Below are 10,006 nucleotides of genomic sequence, written 5' to 3'. Positions count from 1 at the left end.
GCCCTGGACAGCCTCGGTACTGACCTGTAACTGATTTTATGGGCAGTAATGGGGCAAAAAACCCCATAGCTTTGACCAATTTACAACTCAGAGGAAATAAAAATATTTCTAAAGTACGGTTTACATAATTTTGATAAAAAGTTTTAAATCCTGCATTTCCATGTCCCCCTTAGTACGCTGGGACCTTTGAGAGACACTCCGATTGCCTGGAGGGGATTTTGCTTCATCGTGTTGGTGGGGAGTAGCAACCCCTCTGGCAGTGGTTCACCTGTATCTGGAGCCGGAATGGGGCCTGGGTCCTTTCAGGAACTGACCAGTGGCTGAGTTCAGAGAAGCGAGGGTGGAGCTGGGGCGGGGGGAACTGAAGTCTGACCAAAGACCACTTTCACGCATGTCTCGAGTGTTGGCTCCTGCCTTCTTATCCTGCCGCTGCGTGAACACTACTCATTGTCCAGTCTTTCCAGTTGCGTTGTTTGGGTGTGTGCAGCATGAACACAAAGAGAAAGAAGTTGTCTTCTGGTTCCTGTGTGTGAGAGGTACGGGCCAGCTAGTCCCATGCAGAAAAGCAGTCCCAACACCACGGTTACTTCTGTCTGTAGCCGAGTCCCATCCATATACAGCTGCTTGCAGGAGAGATCAGTGCAAGGCAAAGCCGTGCAGGGAATTTGACTCTCACCTGAATCTGTTCATCTTCAAGGTTCCTAGGGCTTTAATAGAGGGAGGGTTTCAGCTTTGCCCAGGGATCTCTCGTCTCCATGGACTCCAGCTTGTCTATTGTAACTTGAAAGATAAGTGAAGAAAACAATTACAGTTTAAAAGCCCAGATGTTAAAAATAAAAGCCGAGTATTAAAGTATGAGTGAGTTTTAGCTTTTTAGTAGGTTTTGGAATTTGAGATATTATCAACTGGTTTGTGTTGCACTGTGCCCACAGAAGCTGAGTGCAAGGTGGTGTGTGCGTCTGGGCTTCATGCTGGCAGACACATGGGGAGTGCTTGTCAATTTACGGTAATAGCCACTCACTGAATTCCATGGAGGTCTCTGATTCTCAGAGTGCTCCCTGTTTTCCGGTAACAATTCTAATTTGGCTAGAAAAACAAGTGAGGCAGGTCAAGTCATCAGGCTACTGAGTTGGTCCCCTTCCACACACTGGTGTGGGTTCAGGGATGCTTCACAGAGCTCTCTCATTGAATCTTTTTTTGGGGGGGAGGTGGAGCTGTGTCACATGTGGGATCCTAGTTCCCCAGCCAGGGATGGATCCCGTACTGCCCTGCAGTGTAAGCACAGGGTGTTAACCACTGGACCTCCAGAGAAGTCCCTCTCACTGAATCTTGACAACTCCACATCGTTGTAATTTGAAAGTCCAAGAAGTAGTGATCGAGTTCCTGAATTTCCTTAGAGTGTCTGAACTTTGTGTTTCTTTCAATTCAGGGTTTGTTCTTGGTCAGGTTTTGCTGAGGACTGCTCGTGCCCCAGCAGCAGTAGAAATTGTGTATCAGGACACATGCGTGCATGTGTGTTTGATGTAGCTGTTTTGGAGCTTGGCCTTGATTCAAAGACACTGTCCAGAGTGGGCCCCTTGTATCCAGAGCAGACATTCGGGAGCTGTCAGAGCAAAGGCAACTAGCGGACACAGCAACTGATCTGCTGCCACAGACTCCACTGCTGTTGGCCATGACCAGCGAGCTCCTTTATTGCTGAAGGAAGTGTGAACCCAGACACCGGCTACTGACAGACCCTCTCACTCAATGACACGTCCTCCCTTGGGTGTCTGGTGTTTGCAGGTGAAGCCTTTAGCTTCAGGTGAGCCTTTATCTTATCTTTTAATTAAGAAGCAAAAATCTCTAAGATTATTTTTTAAGTTTCATTATAAATCTACAGCCAAGTTTTGACATCTCTGGGCAAGAGCTGGCTTTTTTCCCTCTTCCAGTATATAACCAATGCATAATTTGGGAACCACTCTTTACTCTGATCAGGGCGCTTGTCAGCTGTGAGTTGTTGGCCCGTTTTATCTACCGTGGGAGTTCTGTTACTGATGTGAAAGGAAACTTATAAATACATGTTTCCCAGGAAACGTTGGTTTTAAAAGGGCTGGAGATGTTGTTTTGATCATTTTCATGTCCTCCGCAGTTGTGAAATGACTGTTTTCTATTTCTTAGAGACTTTTTACAACTATGGATCTGAGTTGGAAGGAGGCCTTCCCATCAGTTCAGTTCAGTTTAATTAGTCAAGTCCGACTCTTGGCGACCCCATGGATTGTAGCACACCAGGCTTCCCTGTCCATCTCCAACTCCTGAATCTTGCTCAGACTCATGTCTGTTGAATTGGTGATGCCATCCAACCATCTCATCCTAGGTTGTCTCCTTCTCCTCCCCCCTTCAATCTTTCCCAGCATCAGGGTCTTTTCAAATGAGATCCTTCTTCGCATCAGGGGGCCAAAGTATTGGAGTTTCAGCTTCAGCATCAGTCCTTCCAATGAATATTCAGGTCTGATTTCCCTTAGGATGGACTGGTTGGATCTTCTTTCTGTCCAAGGGATTCTCAAGCATCTTCTCCAACACCACAGTTCAAAAGCATCAATTCTTCTGTGCTCAGCTTTCTTTATAGTTCAACTCTCACATCCGTGCATGACTACTGGAAAAACCATAGCCTTAACTAGATGGACCTTTGTTGGTAAAGTAATGTCTCTGCCTTTTAATATGCTGTCTAGGTTGGTCATAGCTTTTCTTCCAAGGAGCAAGCGTCTTTTAATTTCATGGCTGCAGTCACTATCTGCAGTGATTTTGGAGACCCCCAAAATAAAGTCTGTCACTGTTTCCATTGTTTCCCCATCTATTTGCCATGAAATGATGGGACCGGATGCCATTGTCTTAGTTTTCTGAATGTTGAGTTTTAAGCCAGCTTTTTCATTCTCCTCTTTCACTTTCAACAAGAGGCTGTTTAGTTCTTTGCTTTCTGCCATAAGGGTGGTGTCATCTGCATATCTGAGGTTATTGATATTTCTCTTGGCAATCTTGATTCCAGCTTGTGCTTCATCCAGCCTGGCATTTCTCATGATGTACTTTGCATATAAGTTAAACAAGCAGAGTGACAATAAACAGCCTTGACATACTCCTTTCCTGATTTGGAACCAGTCTGTTGTTCCATGCCCTTGACCTGCATACAGATTTCTCAGGAGGCAGGTCAGATGGTCTGGTATTCCCATCTCTTTCAGAATTTTTCCACAGTTTGTTGTGATCCACACAGGCAAAGGCTTTGGTATAGTCAATAAAGCAGAAGTAGATATTTTCCTGGCACTCTCTTACTTTCTTGATGATCCAGTGGATGTTGGCAATTTGATCTCTGGCTCCTCTGCCTTTTCTAAATCCAGCTTGAACACCTGGAAGTTCATGGTTCATGTACTGTTGAAGCCTGGCTTGGAGAATTTTGAGCATTACTTTGCTAGTGTGTGAGATGAGTACAATTGTGTGGTAGTTTGAACATTCTTTGGCATTGCCTTTCTTTGGGATTGGAATGAAAACTGACCTTTTCCAAAGTTCCAAAAAATAGCAAGGAGAGATAAGAAAGCCTTCCTCAGTGATCAATGCAAGAAACAGAGGAAAACAATAGAATGAAAAAGACTAGAGATCTCTTCAAGAAAATTAGAGATACCAAGGGAACATTTCATGCAAAGATGGGCACAATGAAGGGCATAGATGGTATGGACCTGACAGAAGCAGAAGATATTAAGAAGAGGTGGCAAGAATACACAGAATTATACAAAAAAGATCTTCATGACCCAGATAACCATGATGCAGGGATCACTCACCTGGAGCCAGACATCCAGGAATGCAAAGTCAAGTGGGCCTTAGGAAACATCACCACAAACAAAGCTTTCACATAACTGGGTAATAAAAGTAACTTTTCCAGATAGGCAAAAGAGAGTGAAAAGGTTCTCAGCATTTTAAATGATTCTTCTTCTCTGCAGCAGTCCCCAACTTTTTTGGCCCCAAGGACCAGTTTCACGGAGGACCCTTTCTCCATGGACTAGGGGCTGGGGGTGGGGTGGGTTTCAGGATCATTCAGGCACGTTTCATTTCCTGTGCCCTTTATTTCTCTTATTACATCAGCTCCATCGCAGATCATCAGGCATTAGATCCCGGAGGCTGGGGACCCCTGCTGCAGAGCATTTTTCAATGGAGCGGTTTCTAAGACTTTCGGAATTCTCTTCTCTCAGGTTCCTTCTTCAAAGCTAAATGAAGCCTTGATTGGCTCCCTTTACACCAGACATGGATGCTGCTCTTTCCTCTCCTTTATTTCCTGGTGGGCAAGCCCTGCTGCTCACCTTGCCTGTGTTTTATCTGCCTGCCTGGGGTTGCTGCAGAGAAGTGCTGCTACCCTTTATGGCTACAATCTGAAAAAGAAAACAAACAGCCAAAGCTCCACGAGTCCCAGCAGGCTGGTGGAAACCATTCTCATCCTCCTTGTTCCTGGGTTCAAAGTGCACTTCGCATTTTATGGGGCCGATGGGCCCTCCCACAGTGCTTGTTTGAGTGGGCCTGCCTTTGAGCCTGGTGGACAATTAACTGCACTGACCTCCTCTCACTTTAACCTTTCTGGCCAGGTTGCCCTTCCTGCTCTAGTGAGAAGCGGCTGCTGCCCCTTTGAGTGGAGCACCAGGCAGGCGTGGGGAAACATTTGATCCTCTTCAAAGGGGATGTCTCTGAAGCATGAAGATTGAACTGATTGTGACCCCACTGGATGGGGGAAGCAGAAGCGCCCTCTGGAGAACTGGCTGGGAGGAGGAAGCCGTCAATTACTAATCCCATTGGCCGGTGGGGTCTTCAGGGTCTCATATCCGTTTGAAAGAGAGAGAATCAGGGTTGAAGGTAATAAAATAGGCCTTAAATTAGAGGAGCAGGGGGTCATTTTTATCTAATTTTGTGGTTGTTACTGAGGGATGAAAGGCAGAGGAGATAATTTCATTAGCCCCTTTGAGATCTTTATCACAGGGCGATGGCACTTGGGGATGGAGTTGAGCCTCACAGGGGCTGGCCAGTTCCCTCCTGGTAAACACAGAGCCCAATTTCCATAGCACCGGGGAGCCTTGGGGAAGCCCAGTGACCATTTAGGGCACCGTGGTCAGGAACAGCGTTTCCTGTTGCAAGTGAGCCTTAGTGACTTCAGCTGATACAGGGCCCAGTGGACACTTGACCCATCACTGAGGCATGTGGTAGTCACACTGAAAATACAGACATCTGCCCAGCAAGAGAGCTTGTTCAGAGCTGAGATGGTGTCTTTGACTCTGAGGAAGGCTTGTCAGTTATCTGTTGTTGAGGTCACTGCTTCAGAGCATGACAGTGCTGGAGTTCCCATGAGCCGAGCAGTGTTTGGGTGCTGGGGGGCGAGCAGCACAGCAAGGCCATGCCTTCTATTTGATGGGCCCTAGAGGCTGAAGCTCCAGTACTTTGGCCAGCTGATATGAGCTGCCAACTCATTGGAAAAGACCCTGATGCTGGGAAGGATTGAGGAGAAGGGGACGACAGAGGACAAGATGATTGGATAGCATCACTGACTCGATGGACATAAACTTGGGCAAACTCCAGGAGATGGTGAGGGACAGGGAAGCCTGCCATGCTGCGGTCCATGGGGGCGCAAAGAGCTGGACACGACTGAGTGACTGAACAACAACAACGAATTCTGTTCATGGTGTACTTGTATTTCTGCTGCTTCATAAAGGCCTTGCTGGGCAGGCAGGGATTTCTGTCCATGTTTCCAGAGACAGGAGCGAGGCAGGGAGGGGATGTGCGATTTACCTCCATCTCTGGCAGGGAAGTGCAGGATCTGGGATTCTAGCCCTGGACCTCAAACGTTCAGATTAAGTCCTCCCTGACGGTAATGAGAAAAACAGAGGGAAGAGGAGGAGGGGATGAATTATGCATCTTTGATTGCAACAGAGGGGAGAGAAAAGTATGATGATCAATAGATGGTTCTTTGTACCAGCCACCAGCAGGCACCGTTCCCCAAGGCAGCCTGGGTTCTTTCTGAGGGTGAGTACAGGTGGACAGGGCAGAGGCTGGAGGGGGTGGGATAGGAAGGCTTTTTGTATGAAACAGTCCTAAGTGAAGTGTCCAGTTACGTATGGAGACCCTGTGTGTGTGATCAGAGAGGCCACGACACCCATTGTTAGCATCACTGATTCGGGCTAATTTATTTTGGGGGCACAGCCTTTTCTGAGGGCTTCCCAGGTAGCTCAGCTGGTAAAGCATCCGCCTGCAATGCAGAGCACCCCGGTTTGATTCCTGGGTTGGGAAGTTCCCCTGGAGAAGGGATAGGTTACCCACTCCAGTGTTCTTGGACTTCCCTGGTTGCTCAGATGGTAAAGAATCCACCTGCAATGTGGGAAATCTAGGTTCTATCCCTGGGTTGGAAAGATCCCCTGGAGAAGGGAGTGGTCAACCCACTCCAGTATTCTGGCCTGGAGAATTCCATGGACAGAAGAGCCTGGCGGGCTACAGTCCATGGGGTCGCAAAGAGTCAGGCAAGACTGAGCGACTAAGCACAGCACAGCAGCCACGTGCATCTTTATTTACACTCTTACTATCTCCAATCTGCTCACTTCCCGGTCTCCAGCTTCCCCGTCTCTACTGTAGACATTTCTGCTTAGTTTTGAACTTAGCTTGGAATAAAAAGAAAACTTCTATTAAGATGTGCTAATAAAAACCTTAACCACTAGTAAGTACCTTTAACCACACAGCTTCAGATTGTTTAATTGCTGTAAAAATCTATCCCCCCATTGATTGAAGAGCTGATATTTGCAAGTTGATCGTGGAGACTGTAGACGCCTCCCTTTGTGGATGTGGTGCCCTTGGGAACTCCAGCCAATGTGTTCCTGAAATGTTATCTGAGGGGAATTCAGGGAGGGGAGGGGGGGTGGGGATGGAAGGTTTTCACTTGTTTCCCCAATGCTTCTCTGTATCCTATACAGAATATCTTTGCACTGCAGTCCTCGGAGGCAGGAGCCCCCTTTCTTTGGCCATATGCTCTTCCTTTCTTTCGTTACTGTGGCTAATCAGAAGTTGGCCAGACTTTAGTGTCTCTTAAAATCCTTTCTTTCTGGCCGTGTTCAGGAAGTTGAAGTGCAGTGTCAGAAATGATACGAGTTGATGAAGAAGAAATAAACAGACCCAGGCAACACATGAAGAAGCCTTGGCTGCCCTGCTCCTGTTTTTCTGTCGTTCTGATCTCAAGGAACCAGATTTCCTCCACGTAGCAGGAACGCAGCCATGATCGCCCCTGTGCCAAGGAGCCTGGGCCACGTCTGCCCGTGGGTCTTCTAGATTAGGGCTGCACTTAGACTCCTAAACCCTGGGATGAAAATGTGTCATTTATGCTTGGCAGAGTGCAGAGAAGTCACACGTTTGCCGCCTGAGCTATATGAATATGGAGTAAAAATAGCATCTGTTCGGGGAAGCAGAACATTCCAGAATGCTTCGGTCCCCTCTTGGCACCAAAAGAGAGAGTGGAGAATAGGAGAGCAGAGAGGGACTTGAAAGAGCTTCTCGTTCAAGCCTTTTAATTTCAGCTCAGGACACTGAATGACTCGGCTCAGCCTCTGTCCCTGCCTGTCTTGTTTGGACAGCTTCGTATCTTTGGTCCCCAGCGTGTGTTAGGTGCTTCACGTGCACTTGAGTGAATGATCACGTGAAGCTATGACTCCCAACTCCTAGTCTAGTGCTCCTCGAGATACTTTTATAGGCTGAAAAGTCTGTAAAAAATGGTGTCGAGTAGCTTGTACGTAGTTGAGACTTTCTTGAGATTACATGTAGATTAGAAAAGTGAGACGTAGCAAGATTAAACTGATTCCTTACAATCGGCAGTGCAGCTGAGGGGAAGATAGGCTTTCTCAGGCTCAGGGGTGGCTGGGAGGCAGGATGCCACGTGGTCACCTGAGTGAGGGGTGCCCTGTGGAGGGGGTGGCCCCAGTCGCTCTGCCTCCCTGGCAGAGTCAGAACAGTGGTGGAAGTTGGGCTTGAAATCGCCCCTCTACCCAAGAACAGTACTCGATGGCCAGAGCCCACCCTCCTTTTGTGTGTGTGTGTGTGTGTGTGTGTGTGTGTGTGTGTCTGTCTGTCTGTCTGTCTGTATACATGGCACTGTGTGTGTGAGTGGAAGGTCTAGATATTTTGAGCGCTGCAGCCATAGGAAAAGGACTCAGTCCTCCACACTGATAGATGCCGTTGGCCAGTAAATCAGGCTCTCCACCACTCCTAGCCTTATTTTGAAAATTGCAGCCTTGCTGTCAGTGGCCCCGGCCAAGTAAACCGAATTGAGCAGTGTCACATGCCTAGAGGCCCACGGTGGCAAGCACGCAGCTACGTTCAGGCTTGTAATTCAAAGCATCATGTTTCATTTATCTCCCTTGTTTAACGTCCCAGTTAAGTCATAGAGTTACCATTGCAAGGGGATTTTAAAATTAGAATAGTTTGTTGTTGATCAGTCACTAAGTCGTGTCCAGCTCTTTGCAATCTCACGGACTGTAGCATACTGGGCTCCCCTGTCCTTCACCATCTCCCAGAGTTTGCTCGAACTCATGTCCGTTGAACTGGTGATGCTATCTAACTGTCTCCCCTTCTGCCACCACTGTCTCCTCCTGCCCTCAGTCTTTACCAGCATCAGGATCTTTTCCAGGGTCTCTTCACATCTGTTGGCCGAAGTATTGGAGCTTCAGCATCAGTCCTTCCAAAGAATATGCAGTGTTGATTTCCTTTAGGATTGACTGGTTGGATCTCCTTGCTGTCCAAGGGACTCTCAAGAATCTTCTCCAACACCACAGTTGGAAAGCATCAATTCTTCAACACTCAGCCTTCTTTATGGTCCAACCCTCACACCCATACGTGACTACTGGAGAAACCATAGCTTTGGCTATATGCACCTTTGTTGGCCGAGTGATGTCTCTGCTTCATAATATGCTGTCTAGCTTTGTCACAGCTTTCCTTCCAAGGAGCAAGTGTCTTTTAATTTCATGGCTGCAGTCACCATCTGCAGTGTTTTGGTTATAGGAGATTAACAGAAGATAAAAAGCTGCCAAAGAGAATTTTTAAGGTCAAGATATTTTGTTTGAATTCACAAACACTGGAGTGATGCTGTTGTTTACTGCTTGGTAAGTTTCACCCACACCTTCTGACACAGCCGGTTTGGCTGGGTGTGTTTACATCTTTTTAAATTGACCTCTTAGCTTCATCGTGTGACTTTGATACCAGGGGCAAGTGTGCTTCCTCTGAGACCCTTGGCACCTGACTGGTTCCATGTGGAATTTCTTTGCTGCCTCAGAGGGAGAGAGCACAGCTCCCGCTGAAAACCTGTTTCACCGAAAAGTTCCTTCACAGGCTCATGAGACGGGTATGAATGCTGGCTCATGTGGCACCTCTTTGCTTCTGTTTAGGAAATGGGCAGCAGACATCCAGTCTCCTGGTGTGTCAGAAATCAAGCTGTAGTATAACCTTGATTGATGACTACAGGAAGAATCTGCTGAGTTATCAGCTTCTGCTCTGTATTATAGATCACAGGGCTTATTGATCCAAAGCTGGCACGCGTTCTGCAGGCCAGAGGTGGGTCTGACTGGGTCTCCATAGCAGCAAGAAAAATGATGACCGCTGGATAAGCTATGTGGTCTTGAGTAAAAAGAGCAAATAATCTTGCACGGTGGCATCAATCATCACTTTGTTTTTTGGTGAAAGTCGGGCTTGAGGAAGTGACTTTGTGGTAGTGCTGGCATGGTCCAGTATTTGAACTTCTCGTGGAGGCTGTTCCTTGGCACTGATACAGTTCTTTGTGATCTTGTCCTGAGTTGTCTAATGTTTGCTTAGCGCTTTGGCAGTGAACAGTAAATATTACACTCGAACCTGGAACATTCTATGTGAAAAACCATGCAAATTAAGAACAAATTCAATTTTTAAGAACACATATATGTTGATAAAAACAGTGTGTTTGGGACATCTGGTTTCTTGAATTCAGTTACATGTGGGG

The 10,006-nt window shown here is 47.0% G+C and overlaps 1 protein-coding gene across 2 annotated transcripts in view; it reads left to right on the top strand.

Annotated features, from left to right (window-relative positions):
* Positions 1–10,006, top strand: part of LHFPL2 (lipoma HMGIC fusion partner-like 2) — a 174,827-nt gene that overhangs the window by 15,262 nt on the left and 149,559 nt on the right. The gene's annotated exons all lie outside the window — the stretch shown is intronic.

This window comes from Bison bison, unplaced genomic scaffold (assembly GCF_000754665.1).
Source record: "Bison bison bison isolate TAMUID 2011002044 unplaced genomic scaffold, Bison_UMD1.0 scf7180017864252, whole genome shotgun sequence".
NCBI lineage: Eukaryota > Metazoa > Chordata > Mammalia > Artiodactyla > Bovidae > Bison > Bison bison.
The sequence above is the reverse complement of the archived record's forward strand: the minus strand, read 5'-3'. Positions and strand labels throughout refer to the sequence as shown.